Source organism: Molothrus aeneus, chromosome 5, assembly GCF_037042795.1.
Source record: "Molothrus aeneus isolate 106 chromosome 5, BPBGC_Maene_1.0, whole genome shotgun sequence".
NCBI lineage: Eukaryota > Metazoa > Chordata > Aves > Passeriformes > Icteridae > Molothrus > Molothrus aeneus.
In genome coordinates this window covers 8283463-8301987 of record NC_089650.1, presented here as the reverse complement: position 1 = coordinate 8301987, position 18525 = coordinate 8283463, and the positions used below count along the sequence as shown (strand labels likewise).

The following is an 18525-nucleotide window of genomic DNA, read 5'->3' as shown; positions in this document are numbered from 1 at the left end:
CAAAAACCCCCAACCTCCCAAACTTTTTCTCTCCTCCCCAGAGCTTTTCGGTGTGTGTGTGCCCCCCTCACCACTGTCCCCTTTTAATTTTTTCAAGCCATCTTGGGAGGGGGGAAGGAGAGGGAAAAGAGCTCCAAAGCTCCAAATGCTTCCTTTTTCTGCTCCTCTCCCCTCCCACCTTCACGCTTCCCACTCTTAAAAAAAAAAAAAAAAGCCGAATATATTTTTTCTTTTCTAATTTTTAAATTTGCTGAGGCTTGGTTGTTGTTTTTGGGAGGGCTTTTTTTTTTGGTTTGTTTGTTTTTTTTTTTCCCCTTATTGAAGAAGAAGGAAAAAGAGGAGCTTTCCCAGCGACTGGAAGAAGACAAAGTTGTTTCGGGCGGCAGCGGCGAGGCTAGTGGGCAATTGCTCCTATCCTTGCCGAGGGGACAGGCAGACAGACTGACAGGGGTGACACAGTAAGTGCCGCAGCAGCGCAGGGGACCCCGACCCGGGGCCGCACCGCGGAAGCCAAGCCGGGAGGGGGGCGAGGGGCGCGGGGGGGGGCCGGGCCGGGCCGGGCCGGCCTGGGCGGGGAGGAGGAGGAGGAGGAGGAGGGGGAGGGAGGTGAGGGAGAGGCGGGCGGCGGGAGCCCTCCCTCCCTCCTCCCGCATGCCCTTCCCCGCCGCCCCCTCACCTCCGGAGGAGAGCGCCCGCAGTGGACAGGTCGCTGCCCCGGCCCGGGCGGGCTCCGGCCGCCTCCGCAGGTGGTAAGAACGGGGGCCGGAGGGAGGGGGAACGGCACAGGCACCGCACGGCACCGGCGGCCGCCCCGCGCTGCCCTCCCTACCTGCTGCCGGCACCCTGCTGCCCGCGGCGGCTCCTGCCTCCCGTCCCTTCCTTGCCCTCCTCCCGACATCCACCTGCCTCTCCCCGTGCGGGGAGGAAGCCGGGCGCCGCCGGAGCGCGGGGCGGGAGGAGGCGCCGCCGGGAGAAGCGATGGGAAGGAGCCCGCGGGCTGCCCCGCGGGGGGCTCGGCGCTGCCCGTGAGCCGCGGCGTGCGCCGCTGCCCTGCTAAACTTAGCCCGGAGCGCTGGCTCCGCAAAATGGTCGGGGATGCTTTAAAGCCCCGGAGGGCTCCCGAAGAAATGCTGAAGTTCTGCCTTCGCCTTGGAAAACGTTTAAATTGAGGCGGCTGACAAAATGGAGGGCTGCCGCGGCGTCCAGGAGGGAGGCAAATTGTTAACCTGGCATCGCGCTCGCCTGAGCTGCCGGCCCGGGGCTGGCGCCGGGACGCGGCCTGACAGATCCCCGCTCCCGGCTTGGTCCCCCCCGGGCCGGGATGCGGGGCTGAGCGCGCATCACCAGGTGTAGGGGATGTGCCTATTGCCGAGCCTGACCAATGGCAGGATTTTTCAGCGGCCAAAAAACATTTGGTTACATGTCAGATGAGAAGCTGGGATTTTAAATTTTTAAAAAATTTATTTTAATTTTTTTTTTTTTTTAGAAAAGGAAACCCAGGAGAATTTACTTTCTTTTACCATCTTTTCAGCGGTTTGAAATATATACCCAATTTATTTGGTTTTCCTTCAAATGAAGGGTGTAGTGATAACAAGCTATATTGTCTGACCTATGACTAATCTTCTGTTCAAACATTCAGTGTATACCCAGCAGAAAAAATAGATCTGTGCTAGTTTTGAAACCTAAAAGCAGATTGAACTGTTTCTCTTTGCAGGGATGTTTGTTGGGGTTCTTAAAAGAGAAAACCCCAACCAAAATCTGAGAATGATTTTGTAGTCCTTGCTCTGAGATTTATGCTATTCCTAGCAGTGTGTGGTTTGGTAGATACAGAGTTTACAAAGTCACAACTGACCAAACAGGAGTTGGTTTAGACTCTTGTGTTTTGAGGGGAGGTGGAAAATAGTAAGTCTTAATTTCTTTTTATGGTGTTCATCCCACTGCCCATTGGAGATTGAAACATTCATCACAGTTGTTTATGTTGGTTGTCTGGGAGTTTCTGCTTGAATGTGGACCGAAGTATGCAGCAGGGAGGTGTACATGTATTTTTAGCTTTCATTTTTAATGACAAAAGATACAAAGAATAGTGATACTCACAAGTAAATCTTGCATTTTCTGACTATGCTCATTAATATTTTGTGAGGATGGAATCTATAAGAAATATCTGAGTTGTAGTAAGTTCCATTTGTTGCGCTTGCTTAATACAATAGCGCTTTAGTAAATCTTAATACAGAATTCTAAAGTCCCTTTTTAAATGAACAAATACATAAAAGCAGCAGAGAATGTGTCAGTTCCTGTGCTACAGATGGTAGCTTCGAAATGCTTTGGTTTAATACATATGGGAAGGTCCAGAAAAACAAACCAAGCATTTAAAAATGTAACATGTTGTATGAAGATACCTGAGTACATTCCTGCTGCAGTAGCTCTGCTTTTGTTAGCTACCCAAGCAGATGTAATGGAACAAAATCACACCAGAAAAACTTCTGTAGAAGATAGCGAGCTCAGTTATCTTTGTTTCTGTAAAAATGCACGCTCCTCTTCCAGCAAAGACAGCTGGCCGGGCAGGGGTGTTTGTTTTTAGCTTGGCCTGACCATAGGGACGGTATCGGCAGAAGCTGTGCAGGAATGTGTTAAATGGATTTCGCTGGGAGCTCTGTCTCCCAAGGCAGCCCCGGCGGGATGCCAGCCCTCCCTCAGCCCGTGGGAGGAGTTGTGGTTGTATCTGCCATGTGCCTGTGCACCTTCCCTGGCAAATCAGCTCTGCCCTGCGAGCCCTGTGCTGCTGCCACAGCGGCAGTGAAGTCATTCGGAGTCACTGGCAACTGGATGTGAGATGGGCCAGTCGCTCCTCTGCCTATCAGATAAGAGATTCACGTAGGCCTGCCGAAGCCCTCGGGGGCTGAATTCAGGCTCTCTTTGTAAGGCCGGCCTTCGTAAGAAATGTCAAATAGACAAGTTAGATGTTGGTTTCTGTTACTTGCATTTATCTTCAAGTGAGCTCTGCTCCAACGCATTGGGCGGTAAGAGGTGTACACGGGTTGAGGGCTTTGCTCCGTCACCTGGGTTTTTAACATTCAGTGTCATAATCCTCACACCAATTCAGCAATATTCACTGTTTTCAAAATGCAATTTTGCTAAGAAATACAGTAAGTACAGCTGAGGTATTTCCCCCCCCCAAAAAAAAGGAGGCAGCAGGATGATAGCTTTCACTTTGTAGTATGTCAGCTGAATTTTCTAGGACTTTTTTTTTTTTCCTTTTTCTTTTCTGTAGAAGCAGTCAGGAAAGCATCATGGATATTCTTCAAGTGCTGACAGTCCTTAATAGCCAGATGGCATAGAGTAGTTACTGTCAAAGGATGAGGTGTGGAAGGATTGACACATCCCTTCCTTTTTCTTTTCCACGTTTTTTTCCAGCCTTTGAAAGAAACATGGGTTTGGTCTGTGACTCCACTGAATCTGCCCCTATGGATTTATTGTTATGATAGTGACTGAATGCTTCTTGCAATCTTGTAGTATTTTGTGCATGGTTGTGTAATGCTAAATCCTTGATTATTTAAGAATTTTCAAGAAGCTGGTTTTCTTGGTAATAGGGAAGAAAGTGTGTCCCTAATATGTCAAATGGCACATTCACTTTCCCTACAATTCCTTAGGGATGGCTTCCAGAATGAGCGTTGTGACATGGAGGATTTCTGTAGAATATTTTAAATACTAATAAGTACATATCAGTATTGCTAGTATATCTGTGGTTTATTTGTATTCCCCTCATAAACAAAGGGAAGTGTAGCATCCTTTAGGGCTGCCAGTTGCATACATGGCCTCTATTTCTGCACAAATCAAAAGCCACTGGTGATGGCTGGCCTGGTGGTGTGTGTCAGGATGTTGTTCTAGACTAAAGCTTTTAATTGACTGAAGACCAGGGGTCATTGGCAAGAAAGTAAAGTGAACCCTAAGTTCATACTGCTTCATAGTTGTTACTTGGGAGACCCTATTCCCAGGAATTTATCATTATTGTAATGGTATCCTGACCAAGCCAATGGAGATCAAACTGCCTCTGGAGCAAGGGAGTTGGCTGGGATGCCCTGTACTCCTGCAGTATTCCTGCTGTCTGAGGACAACAGGGCAGCTCCTATCACCACTTCTCTGCTCCACCATGCCTGATCTTTGCATTGGTGTGGTCTTGTCAGCTCCAAATAACGAGTCTCTATTATAGTTACTCTGTAAGTTCTTGTAACTCCTGAAGGAAGCAAAAAATATATATTAATGGTCAAGCTTGGCATCTTAACTTCTAGATTTGCCTAGTTTTAACCTGAGCAGTTCTTGGTTTGCCCATGGGTAGGGCCTGCTGGCAGGTACCATGGTCTCCAGCAGAGATGGTGTTGGGCACCAGTGAGTTACTGCTCAGGACTCAGAGCAGACCTGCGTCTAGGGGGTGTGTATGGAGGGCAAGAGCAAGATGGGTGTGAGTTCAAGGCCCCGTGTTTCCTTCTGCTGCACTTTGTGGTCTGCTGCTGAGCCAAGAGTGTTCTACTCAGAGCTGGCTCTGGGAAGGCTGGCAGCCTTCCATGTTGTGTCCCTATGAAATGCTCCAGCAGCTGAAAAAAAAACCCCACCAAAATTAATAATTGGGAAAGCTAGGAAAGAGGGGAAAGAGTGTTGTTTCAGTGATGGGAGGTTTCCAGTGGGGCTGCAGGGATTCAGTGGGAACATTCCCAAGCTCCCTTCGTGCTGCTTTTCTGTACTTTCACTGTCCCAAGTTGGAGGTATCAAAGGAACTCCTGAAACAAGGTTCTTCTTTGAGGGGAATTTAGTTATCTCTTCTCTTTCCTGGTTACAATATGATACTTATGTTGCCAGTGACTTACACAGTTTCTCTCTAAGTGTGTTTTTGGAACTAATTTTTCCCTGTGCTGTGTGAGTTTTCATGCTGTTTCTCATAAACCAGGATCAGTTCCTTGCTCAGTGCTCCTCATTTGCACTCTTCTTTGCTTTCAAGCTGAAGATATAAACTTCTGTCATTTGTTTAGCAAATAAAGATACAAAAGTTTGTATCTTTGTATAAAAGAGATGTGCAGAATCTTTCATTAGTTGAGAATAAATGTAATTTTTTTCTCCATAAGATCTTTTTGCACACTGGTCAGAGTGATGGTCTGCTAAAATAGTATGAAAAAATCTTCATAAAATCACAGTGGAACTGTGTTCCATTACATTAGTTTGGCAGAAAATTGACACATTTCCTAACATTGAGACTGAAATAGCATTACCCATTTTCATTCTGCCTCACTTGATTTTTGCTTTGCTAAAATGGTCTATGAATGGAGCCTGTTGACTAAATGATAGATCAGTGGCTGTACAGATACTCTCTTTTTACACATCCCTGCCTGCTTATCCAATGTTTTTACGTTACTGAGGGCAATGTGGGAGGCAAAAAGATGGGTCTGAGTGTGTAATGTAGCAACACTGGAATAAGAACTTTACAGAGAGCATGAACTGAGGAGGACAACGGGGACTAATTGTATGAAATTCCTTTTATGCACACGTTCTTGAGTTTGAATAACTAGTATGTATTCAGCCTGCTGGATTAGAAGGCTTTGGCTCTGCATGTGTAGCATAGATGTTGCTCTCAAAATAGGAAAGGAACTCTCTCTCCTCCCACGCTATTCCGGATAAAATTGATTCAGTCCTGCATTTTGCTCCTACTGAACCCCTAGGAAAGCATGTATAGGCTTTATAGTTCTGTTTAGGCTGAATAGTTCATAGTGTTAGAGATATAAATGCCACACTTTTAATAGCCTGCATGTTGTTTTTGCTTCTTGATTACTAGTTGTAAGAATCATTCATCCCAGATTTTGTAGACTCAAATCCCCTGGCAGAACTTGGGTTTTTACCTGCAAGATGGTCTTTGCAGGGGAGTGCCTTTCTCCACAGTGCATATTTCACTAAGTTTGTGCAGTCCCTCAAGCAGGACAGGCACCCATCTTCTAAACACCATCTTACAAATACATGCAAAGAGTCTGAGCTACGCTTCACAGGGCTTCTCTCAGCCATCCTGCCACTGAAACAAGCCTTAATGTCAGAGGTGGATTGAAATCACCTGAAGAACAGGCATGGGGTTACTTTCTGCTCATTCTGGTAATGTCACCTGCAATAGGTATAGCACCTATCACCTATCCAGTTCCCACAGGTGTTTTGTTACAAGTGCTTAGGTGTTGGGGTTTCATACCTCCCTACTTAAAAATTCATGCTTGGGACACTGTTTTCTCTTGCTTTCCAGCTTTGCTCTCCCTGACTTTCATGAGAATATGTTTGAACTCTGGAAAACTGTGGGGGAAGAGAGGTGGAGAGGGAAGAAACTTTGTGTTACATGTCATCCTAATGCCATCATACTTAGAAGTGCCTTTCCAAACTAAGAGAATTTAGGTAGAGGCCTCTTACTAAGAACAGTTGGGGAGAAAACAGAATAAGCTTCAGCTTGGTTTCTACAAAGATTGATAAATGTTTGCCAATTTTTAAGCAAGAAGAAAAACTATTGCAGCTTACAGCAGAGGAGTACAGCAGTAATCTTAGTGCATTGGGTTGACATGTTATTGGATTCTGGTAAGTTTGAAAATATGCAATAGTCTGAATCCAGATCAGCAGAAGGTAAATGATGTCACCACTTTAGGAGGGCTCTCTCCACCTGTCAGAAGACCTTGTGTTTAAGGCAGGTGTGCTCCAAACTGAGGATAGGCTGTGAAAGACTCTCTTCCCATAGTCTGCTTGGAGTTCTGCATTGATGGTAAGTCTCTTCTCCTAGCAAGAGGACCCTGAACCTTCTTCCCTTTTCTCCCAGGCTACTCCCATGTCCTTTCAGTTTCCTAAAAGCCCTCCAGCTTTTACACAGTGGGTGTTGGGAGGCCTTACTGAAGCAGGGTCATCTCCAGTGACTGGTCTGTATGTTCACAGTCCTGTGTCTCAGGAAGGCAGGGGCAGCTGAAGGCGCCATCCTTATGAGAGCTGGTAAACTTCATGTTCTCCTGCCTAGTAGGAGACTTACACTGAAGTCTAATAAAGCTAAGAGAGCTGCTTGTACTTGTACTATCTGCTGCTACATTGTTTGTTTCTCAGAATGTCACTTTTTTGTTTTGGTTTTTCTTGCATGTAACTTTTCAGCTGAATAGGTCTGATTTTCCTGGTCCATTTTTTTCTTGTCCAGCTGCTGAAAATCCCTGACTTCTCATGGCTGACGCAGTGTGGGCATGCTGTCATCTTCTCAGTCCTCTGTTCTGCTTGTTAGATAATTCATAATGTTAGAGAGAGAATGCCACACTTTTAATAACCATGGACACAGATCCATGTGTGATTCCCATGCAGGTGAAAAAGTCTGTTTCCTCAGTGTGGCTCACTTTGCTGTCTGCTGGGATTTCCATGTAGACCTATTTGAAGATGCCTGAAAATTTGCCTGTCCAGCCCAGACATGATTGTATGAGTAGTCCATTTGTTGCCTGTTTCCTGTCTAAATATTACTGAAAGAAATTTATCTCCTTCAAGAAAAACAGGTATGAAAAAGAACAGGAGCTCAAATCTCCAAGATACTGGTCTGGACAGCAAAAGAAAGTGATGAAATACTGATTAACTATTACTGTCATTGCACATTTTCCCAATATACTGTTTCCATGAAGAGACACACACCTTTCCACCCCCTCAAGTTTACAGGATTTGAATATTTTTCTGCAACTGAGGCTTGCATGACTTGTCATCTCTCCTGCAGGCATGACCTGTTGTGAAATGAGGAAATGTGTAGTGCATTTGTTCCTGCTGCCTCATGTATGGTTAAACTATAGAAAACTGGAGGAAGCACAGGCACACTGCTCCACTGACAGCCTTCTGCAAATACAAGCTATTAATGACCATTGCCTTTCATGGGCAAAACCAGTCTTGGCAATTGCTTTGTGCACTTCATTTCATGGTGTAACAAGCAAGCACATTAGCTATTTTTATTCAAACCCCCAGACATAAGCCAGTATGGCAAAGTGGCTATAGCTATAGTCTGCATAGCTAAGTGAAAATACAGCTGCTGTTTAACACTAAATCTTTTTCTTTTACTTACATGATATTGAGGGTTCAACCAATAATCATCTAATCTTTCTAATTGAATCATGGTGAGGATTTTGAGGATTTAGCATTAAAATAGGCAGAATGTTCTTTTCAGTCACTGATTTTGTCTGTTGCTGTTTAAGTCAGCAATAGGGGGGTAATGCAGTAGGAGAGGTGGGTGGGTGGGAAGTGGGGACTGCTTCATGGTAAAGGTTCAGGTCTTGGTCTTTCAGAAGCCTTTGGGACTATATCTTTGAATGTGCTGCTTAGTGACTGGCACAGATAAAAGTGGATACAGTGACACTCTTAGCAAATGCTGCCTTAGAGAGATGAGTTGGTTTGGAAATTTTTAAAGGCTCCTAAGCTGTTTGATAGTGGCTTTCCCACTTTTTTTTTTCATTTTATTTTCCTCCCCCCTTTCCCCTGTAGAGGCTGTCTACTTTGACTGAAAAATTGCTTTCATGGCATGATGAATAATTAAAAAAAATGTAAGACTCTGTTGATGATTTAAGTATTTCACTATTTCAAAGCCAAGAATTTGTCATGAATTAACTTGGGAGCAATGTTGGGGATATCAATTTTTGTGTATGTACATGCTCAGCATATATATATATATATATATATATATATATATATATATATATATATATATATATACACACACCTCAGTATTGACATGTGATCTCCAGTTCAATTTTGGTTAAAAAAAGAAAAGAAAGAAAACAAACCTTTCAGTACAAGGTAGATATTAGAGATCCTAAGGAAAAAAAGAGACATTACCTAATATGCTTTTTCCCTGATGTAGAACCTGCCTGATTCTGGAGTAGATATCCAGTAGCAGCATTTTTATATATCTTAGCTTAACTGAATTATTAAGTGCACTTACAAAAATAATTTTGTTATACCCACCAAAGTAAGGCATTTTTATTGAGTGCTTAGTATTTTGCTCAGCTTGTGGTACTGCTTTTCTGTACAGTCATACCTTGTGCTTACTTAGCTATTTATTACTTATTTACTTATTTTTGTAATTTATGTAGCAAAATGAGAATATACAAATCTTACTTCCTCCTTGAAATGTCTCTCCCTTTCAATTGTCAGTTGTTATACATGAAAGCACAGCTGGAGTAGTTCCAGAAAATAGAATTACTGTTTCTTTAAGGTGAAGTGGGATGGGTGTTAAGTAGATCAGTTGCTTTGGGACAAGATGTTGATAAAGAAATTGAACCACCAACATGTAACCACATCCTTCAGGTTCTCCAGCAGCAGGAAAATGGGCTTCCTTGAATTCCAAATTCTGCACATTTTGTTCTGATTTATGTTTAAATGTTTAACTTGAAATTTAGTTCTATTTTCTGATGTCTGTGGACAGATCTGTGATCCTGCTTTTACTCAAAATGCACTTAAATTATACTACAGTGGAATACTCAGTCTTATCAGTTTCTCAAGCTGAAGTTTCCAACACTTTATCCAGTTTCAAAAGCTGTATGTTATAAAGGTCAACTTCTGTCATAGTGAAAATACTAGAAAAGGAGAATATGTGTAAGGAACAGAACTGGAGAGAGAGAAAGGACAGGGCACAATAGAAAGAAGAGGTATTGATCAGATGTTGAGAAAATATACCTATGTTTGTTAAATAAAAGAAGGTAGAGTCAACAGAGACTAAAACTATTTCTAAGAAGAAGGAAGAAATTGCACATGAAAATGACATTTCATTTAAATCACAGACGCTGTAGTTCTAATGTCTGTTCTGTCTGACAACAGAATAGGATCATTCCACTTTGGCTGGTAATGCTAGGCTTGCAGGAGTAGATAACAGAAGAGTTATTTTCTGTGTGTATGAGGAGAAGTCTTTGACAGGCTGTCTAAATAAAGTCTTAGTGACAAGTTTCAGGAAGTACAGGGAAAAGTGTAATTTCTAAGAAGTTCATAGTAGTAAATACTATTTGTGCATCTAGAAAATATCTTCTGAAGATTGTTAAACTGTTTGTTTGATTTATAATTCATGGAACTGAAGATACACCTTAAAACCTAGAAATGTTGGGTGAGATTATGTGGTGACTTTTGAGAAAAAAACATTGTGTGGGTTTGTGTATTTGATCTTTATCACTAGGGATTTGTAAATATTTAAGCATGAGTTGAGTTCAGAACTTTTCATTATAAACCATATCTTCATGTTGAAAAGTTTACAGTTTCAGAGGCTTAAGCTTCAAATAGCATGCTCCTGTGTTCACATAAAGACATGTCTGTCAGTGCAACTGAGGGGATGGGAAGAAGTGTGGAAAATGATCTGTCTGAATGCTTCTATTGCGAGTTGCTATTTTTCTTTGTGCTGTTAGTAATTTATTGTTGGCTCTTTTAAGGTCTGGTATGTATGGAGTTATTCTAGACAGAAGAGAAACTTATATTAAAGAAGAAAGTTGGCAAATTTTGTGTTTGCCTCTAGAATACGTTGAGTACAAAAGGCTGATATCCTCTAAATACATCGTAGGTACAAATGTGCCAGCTCCCCCAGGCCCTTGCTGTTTTTCTTCTAACATTTTGGGGTCATGCTAAATGGTGCCATTGGTGGGAGTGCTTTGTAAGTACAAGTAGTCAGTGCCCCAAGGAGCCTTAACCTAAATACACAAAGCAGAAGAACAGCAGCTAAAGATTATTGACAAAGTGTCTTTTTCCAGCTGTGCATGTAGAGAAGGTTACCATGGCTGGCTGCTTGACCCAGTCCCTCTGCCTGTAGCTGCTACCCTAAGCCTGCTGCTTAGGGTAGTTTGTATGACTGTTCATACTTCACTCCAGGCCAAGTCTGGGAATAAATACACAAGTAGCCTATTTTCTTTGTGTTTGGTTTGAAGCAGACCAGAAATCCATCATACTGTTTGCTCCATAGACTCTAGGTGGTTGTTTGCTCCATGCCAGACCTTAAATTACCTGCCTTCTCAAAATCTTAGAAGTAAAATACTTTGTAGACTGTCTTTTCCTTTCTTCAGTGCTCTGCCCAGCTGGCTATTATCTTTGTTGTCCAAAAGAAGTGGGTTCAGTCGCAGTAAAAGTGGAATTGGAGAACATTAACATGGATCTGCTGAAAGCAGTGGAACTCTCTCTCTCACGTGAGGATGACACAGAGTGCATTTCTGTGGCAAGTAACACCAAAGTCTTGCAGGTACTGAGATTCTTTCTTGTCTTCCCAGCCACTGTCTTTTCAAACTCATTCTTCTAATGGCTGTCAGGATCCCACAGTGAGCCAGAGCTGGGAACCAGAAATGCCTGAAGATTGTTTGGCTGTCGTTTACTGCTGCATTTGTTTATTCTACTTGGTTGTGCAGTCGGTTTGTGACTGATGTAGCTCTTTGAGTCATCTTGCTGGATTAACTTGTGAGCTGGCATGAGGGAGGCTGCTCACTGGTAGCCCTGACTTCACTTGTTTTAAGCTGCCATGGAATGTACCCCCTCAAGCTTGTCTTCTGCAGAGGCAGCAAGAAGTATATTCATGGCACGGATTTACCCGCTGGAAACCAAGGCTGGAGCCATTGCTATTAAGCTGATTACTCTTTGTTTGCCAGTGCACATTCAAGTTGGCTTGTCTTGGCTTCCCAGGGCTCCAGGAGCTTGGTGCTCCATTGGAAACCCTTGTCTGCAACCTGACAATTCTAGAGCTTGGGTTCTGTCAGGATGCTTTTGCTCTAAAACATGGCCAGAATATAGACGTACATGTGTGTTTTCATACATACACCCACATACAAGCCATTTACATGAATGTGAATGTACACACATGTGAATAATATACCCATATACTCTCTCCAGAGTTTGTATCTTATAAAGCTTTCACTCAATGTGGCTTTCTTTTTGGGTTTTTTGATGGCTTATAGGATAAGAAAAATTATTAATAAAGTAATTAATTAGCTAGGAGAACAAAATACCCTTGCAGATGATAAAGCTTCTTAGGCTCTTTCTAGGGATAATGAATTGAGAGAAAATCTCGTTACATGGTCTTCATGTAGGAGGCAGCTTTATTGTCATAGCTATCTGAAGTAGGCAGGTAAATTTTGTATATTTGGTAGGTTATGGTGTGTCTGTCTCATCAGAAATCACAAGCATATTCATTACTTATCTTTCAAAGGAAAGTGAAATAAAAACCTCTTCCTACTGGAAAGCATTTACTTTGTATGATACTTATTTGGTAAAATGAAAAATCTCTTTTCTGACATTAGAATGGATAGCTAGTAATGTCTATTCATTTTTTACCCTGTTTTCTTGGTTTTTTTCCCCTTCTTATATTAACTTAAATGCTGCCAGTGTGTTCAGAGTTGTCAGTTTTCTCACTTGTTAATAGCTTGTGTCATCTCTGCCCACTGCTCTGGGGGAAGTTTTGATTAAACCTACAACTCCATTTAGCATTCCCATTCCTGTTCAAGTGGTGGTGTCTGATTCTTTTTAATCCTAATGCTGTATTTTTATATCGTTTCAATCTCAGTCATTTGGGGCTTTTGAGTATTCCTTACATTTACTCTAAGTAAGAGCATGGTGATACCAGGACCATGTTCTTGGAGTCCTGCCTGGAGTAAAAGGATTCTGCAGGTTCAGCTGGAGCTCTGCCGAGCTCCTGGTGCTGCATGGCACTGCTGTAATGGGATGGTGTCCACACTGGAAGAGGTGGTGTTGCAGAAAATCTTGTCTTAATGCAGATGGGAATCCAGAACATCCTACTGGTGAGCCTGCCATCCCCACAGCTTGTTGGGACTAGTCATGTCACTGGTGACATTTTGTCAGCTCAAGGCTTTTTGTCATTCAGGGAAGAGATTTTTTCCCCCCTACCAGACCATTAAGACTGCATTTTGCTAACTTGTGCCAAATTTGCATGTGGGTTTGGCAAACCAGTTAACTGAAGTAGCCTGTCTGTCATGTCAGCACAGCTCTGCCCTTCAGCCAGGTGCAGATCTAAAGTGGTTAGCTCCCATTGGCTTCATCCAATGTTGCTACTATCAACAGACACATCAATTTGGGGGTTTTCCCCCCTCTACCACTCTACTGAGGGTCTATTCCCATCTCCTCAGGTAGGGAGTGGGTGCATATGGCTGTAAATATTACATTTATCTTGAAATTTATATTTTTTAAAACTTTTTGCTGTAGACTTCAAAGTGAGCTTTCCAGAAAGTCTACATAAAGTCCCTTCAAGCAATGGAGTTGACATGCTCAAAGACACATGAGGAAATTTAATGGTGGCTCTGGGTCTGGGAGAGAAGGGTTGTTCTGTGTCCTCCCTCCTTTCTTGCCATATCCTCCTTTATGCCTGTCATAAGGTCTGTCAGAAGCTCTGTGTGGCTGCTCTTAAGTAACTTGTTCTGGTACTGAACTTCAGCAATCTTTTCTGTCTGTCTTTTTCTTCTTTTCTGCCATGTATAATACTTTCTACAAACATTTTGTACCTATGGTTGAATAGCTTGCTTTGTGACTATTGTGACCATTACTGACCATTACATATTTCTATTTTCTGCTCAACCCTTAAATACTTAATCCCCTCATAAATGTTGAGAACATGGTGCCTTACTCTTAGTTAATCAACTTTTTTACTCTTAGTTAATCAATTTTTTCCCCTCCTCTTGTGCTGTGTCAGTCCTGACTTAATCCATCTTGAACTTACCTTTTGCCAGCACTGTGTGTGGGACAGGCCCTTGCAAAGAAACCTCTTTTTTCTTTCTCAATTATTATTATCTAATTCCTGATATCAAATTTAATTGCACTCTTTTATTTCTGTGTATAAGCTCTGAGAATTTTTCTTATATATGATACTTTTTGGTCTTCTAAAGTTTTTTTTTCTTTTTTTCCTTTTTTTTCTATCTGCTGTCACTTATATTGCTTTCTGTTTCTTACCAAGGCTTTGATTCACATTTTTCTGGGATATGCTCATTTGGCCTGTGTAACCTCAAGAAAATGTTACCATTTCAACATAATGACTCTTTTCTTTCATGGCTTCCTGTTCCCTTTCCTTGTGAAGTGGTATGTATACCTTCCACAACTTCCAGACTCAGCTGGGAGCAAAACACGCAGCTTTTCATTTCCTCTCCCTTCTCGAATTGAGGATCTTTTGGACCGATCAGCAGTGTCTAAACCACTGTTTCTGAAGCACAGCAGCATGGCAGGGGTTTTGGTGGGAGCACTTCCAGGAATGTGGTGAGCTGGTTGTGTTATGGGCACTGTCATTCAGCAGTGAGCTGATGCAAACAGTGACCTGCCTTTCCAACATATTGTAAGATCCTTCTAGTGAAGAGCAGGGGAAAGGCTTATTTTCCTATTGCCAGGTAAAGAACAAACACGGAACAAAAAATGTCCCTTGGCATGACCTGCAGTGGTTCAATGGCTAAATTGAAATGTAGATTCTCCACCAAATTAAATTCCACTTGTGCTTGGCTCAGTGTTCCCCTCACTTCCTTCTCTAAACAGAATTGGCTGGACCCTTCCCCCTTTTCCACAGTAACTGTGTGATTCCTTGTTTAGTTTGTGGGAATTGCAAGAGCTCTGATGGTTTTCTGAATTAAAGATGCCAGATTTGTAGGGAGTTCTTCCTCCTTCCTGTTGTTCCTCCCCTCCTGCCCTGATGGACTCTCTTGGGAGCTGGTTTGTTCTTATTTCCCCTAGGAGAAGACGTTACCTCATCAGTCCTCATGGCAATTTATGGTTCCTTGTGTGCAGAGGGCTTCAGTTGACTTCAGTGCCATTTCACCAATGGAACTAAGGAAGGCTGGGCTGCAGTACGGCAGTAGAGTCAACTCTTTCTTCTGTGTTCATTTCATTTTCCCTCTGGATAGGTTTCCATTTTGAGATACACTCTGTCTGGAATGACACAGCATCTCTGCGGCCACAAAATTGTTATGAAACGCTGAACACAGAGACCTTGCTATCAAAATACTTGTTTCTTCATCTTGTTTTGATCACTGTTGTGAAATGGAATGATTAAGAATGATTCTACTCCAAAAGTAGAGAAAAGGTATTGGAGCTTGCATTGTTTTGTGCAAAATAATGCTGTCTTGAGACTCAATTATTCAAAAACAAGTTGTAATGAAAATATCCTAAAATCCTCAGCTTTAGCTTGGTTGTATCAAATACTTGGTAAAACTCCAAAGTGGTAAATAACTTGGTTATTTTCTTTGTGGAGAACTAATCTTGTTTGCTTTGGCATACAAAACCAAAGACACAGCTTATTTTTACTTAGTGTACACTTTTTTTAGAGTATCCCTTCCATACAGTATTAAAGAGATTTATTACAGAACCCAGGAGGCCAGGCACAGACCATGGACTGCTGTGTTTGGTGGTCTCAGAGGCAAAGTGTGTTCTGGTCAGCACAAATAGTCTTGGTACTGATGCCAAAGTCCTTGTAGACAATTCAGCAAATAATGGTTTGGAGGGAGTGTGACAGAGGTGACAGTCTAATGTTGTTTTATATAGCTTAAGAAGAAAATAAAGATGCATCTGGTCTAAGAACAGGTCTGACAAATTACATTTGCTGCAGTGTGTAGGGGTGAGCAGCATAGTTAAGGCAAAAAGAAACACTACTGTGCTACTAGAGAAGAAATCAAATGCCTAGGTGAGCATCTCTCATCCTTCTGTGTGTTTGAAGTGTCTTAGGATGAAGTAGAAAAATAAGAACTCTAACTTCAATGTAGAAATCTGGGGAGAAATCCATCACATAAAATGGTGTAAGAGAAGAAAACTGAAAAAGGGGAACCTGTTGACTGTAGCAGGTAGCTCAATTCCTTCAGGAGGGTACTGGAAATTTTTTGAAGGTGAAACCATTGATTTGAAGGTCAAACCATTAATTAGTGTTGCATTTTTCTAGACTGGCCACCAGTTAATCATGTTTTCTTTCTGTCACTGCTTTTATTGCAACATGTGGTGGTGGAAATCAAGGAGAAAGTGTAATGACATCTTAAGTTGTTTGTCTTTTCAGTTACTCCTGTTAAAAGAAAAAATGTATTTTTGTTGATGATGCCAACAGTTGACGTGCACAAGATGACATTTTCAAAGTAAGTCTTTAACAAACAAACCCACATTTTTTTCTGTAACTTCTGGTGTGAATACCTGTCTTTCTGCTTTTTCTCTTGAGACTGTATTACAAGCAGTACTGGTTTTCTTAACATGTGATTAGGTTTGCTGTAGAGGTTTTAACAGAGCTAAATATTGAGACACCCAGTCTAAGATGAGATGAGCTTTCAAGGTGATTGGTTCACACCTGATGGTTGCCGACAATCCCTAAAACATTTCATGTCAACTTGTTTCTTCTCTACCTGGACAAATCCCTTGAGCAGTGTTGCTGCTGTGTTATCTTGGGAACTTAGTGCATATGGTGTGTGTTGAATGGAGATTTATTTTCAGGGTGTTGGTTTTCTTAGAAAACTCAAAGCTACAACAAATGGCCAAGTCTTCTGGTGGAACTTTCAGATCTGACTGTGTCTTTTTGGGTGCTAATATGTAATGCTAGGTGTTCACTGAATTGTTTGTATATGTTGCCACAGATTTATTTATCTCTTAGTGAGGATGTCAACCTCAAACAATTAAGCTATATTTATAGTTTTATAGCAGAATAAATAATTCCTCTGGATTCAAAAATTAAAATCAAATCACAGTTGATCATGATGACAGTATAAATAGGGTAACAAAATTACCAGTCCTTCTAGGAGGCTTAATCTCTTGTTCTTTATGGTTTAGTTGAGATCTGTGAATCATAAAGGGTGGCCCAGTGTTGCTCTTCTCCTTCATAATTATTTAACTTTAAGGTTTTCTTAATTGTTGTGAGACAATCAAAGGATGCCTATCTCAGCAAACCTGATGGCACTGTTTCCTCCAGGCTGCTCTCTCTGTGGAGTTTCAAATGCTTCTGCCATGGTGGATGCATCACCATTCCTGCTTGGGGCATCAGTAGTCTGGAGGTGGATTTTGCAATTTTGTCTGTGTCTGTAAGTGCTGGTAATCTAATTGCTGGGTTCAGACAGGGAACTTGCTCCTTAGAAAAGCTTTCTCAGGAATAGACCTGAATGCATTTGAATGTCTGAAAAACCCAGGGGTGGGGTGGATTACCATGGGAACTGCCTTTAGCCTTGCTGGATGGATATACAGCCTGTGAAAGGCCTCAGGAGGATTTGACCATGCCTTAAAAATTTGACCATGCCTTAAAAATACAAAAAGAAGGCACCCATATTTGAATTCTTAGTCTGGTTCTCTGTGATCATTTATCCCTAAAAAGAAACATGAGTTCCAAGTCAGTAAATTTTCACTTGATGTCAGTTGTTCACCAAAAGAATTTTGGATATGACTATGATTTTTCCAAGCTAGACATCTTAAAAGATACTTACCTAGACTATTCATTGCCCCATCTGGGAGCCACTGCTTTAAGTGGTAGGTGTCACATGCAGTAGTAGGTGCCAAGTGTAGTGGAGCAGGGCATTTTACTGCACATCTCTATCTTTGTTGAGTTGGGATAGAGGGTGAGTGTTTTTTCACGTGTTCTTCTTGGAGCTGGTGAACTTTGTTTATTCTTTTGGAAGAAAGATCTCAAGTGCTTTTAAGCAGCTCATGCAGAGAAGGATCATGCTTTTTCTGTGGTTACAAGCTCAGGTGCTGGTAGAAAGGGTGTTTTCATTGGGCAGGCAGAGAGAGAAGCTGATGTTCCTGGGTAGATCTGTGCTACTTAAATTGCTATCTAAAGTAGGGCAGTTTCCCTGGGGAGTCCTTTTCTTGTTTGAGAGGGGCTCAAGGTACAGCAAGAGATAGTTTCTTCCCTGCTGCTTTGTTCATACCAGTCTACCTGAAGCACAGTTGGTCTGGCTCTAAAATGGTCATTAAGCTTCCTCAGAAAATTTTTATTAACTGTAATTGCCCGTACAGTTTGACAAGATTAGCAAAGCATGGAGAGCACTTGCTACTGTTAGTTTTTTTTTCTTTTAATGACAAAGTTCTTTGGATTTGGCACAGTCTGTCTGCTGCAAACTCCTGAAGTAAAAACAGTGAGGGCTTGGCAAGCAATACAGCTCTAGCAGGAGAATATCTGGGCCAAGGACTGGTAGCCAAGCTCTTACCTTTTTGCATGAGAATTTCTTTAACGGGAATGCAAAGGAGATGGGACTGCGGTTAAATAATTACTCCTCGATTGAGGGAACAGCCCTGAGGGAGGTGCTCATGTAATAATGAGCGTCCCTATTGTGCTGTGTAAGAACAAGGACGCTGTGCTGACACTGTGAGCAATCATCACGCTGGGGCTGGCTCATACCTGACTCTACAGACCTGTGCTGAAATGCACTCTTGACTTCAATTTTACCTCAAACACACCAAAAATCCATGGCAGTCCAGCATGTGGGACAATACTGCACTTCAGACTCTGCAGCAGGACTTTGGACCTTCATGCCCTGGCACCATCCATTTGTACCAGTGGAGTGGGAATTCTGTGTGGCCAAGTTCCCTTTTCCCATC

General features: G+C 42.2%; 1 protein-coding gene across 1 annotated transcript in view; it reads left to right on the top strand.

Moving 5' to 3' along the window:
- Positions 1 to 686: 686 nt before the first annotated feature.
- The window catches only part of DUSP16 (dual specificity phosphatase 16), a 59694-nt gene continuing 41855 nt past the window's right edge, over positions 687 to 18525 (top strand). Inside the window, exon 1 of the mRNA XM_066549644.1 lies at positions 687 to 749. The gene's annotated coding sequence lies outside the window, so the exon portion shown is untranslated. The remainder of the gene's footprint in view (positions 750 to 18525) is intronic.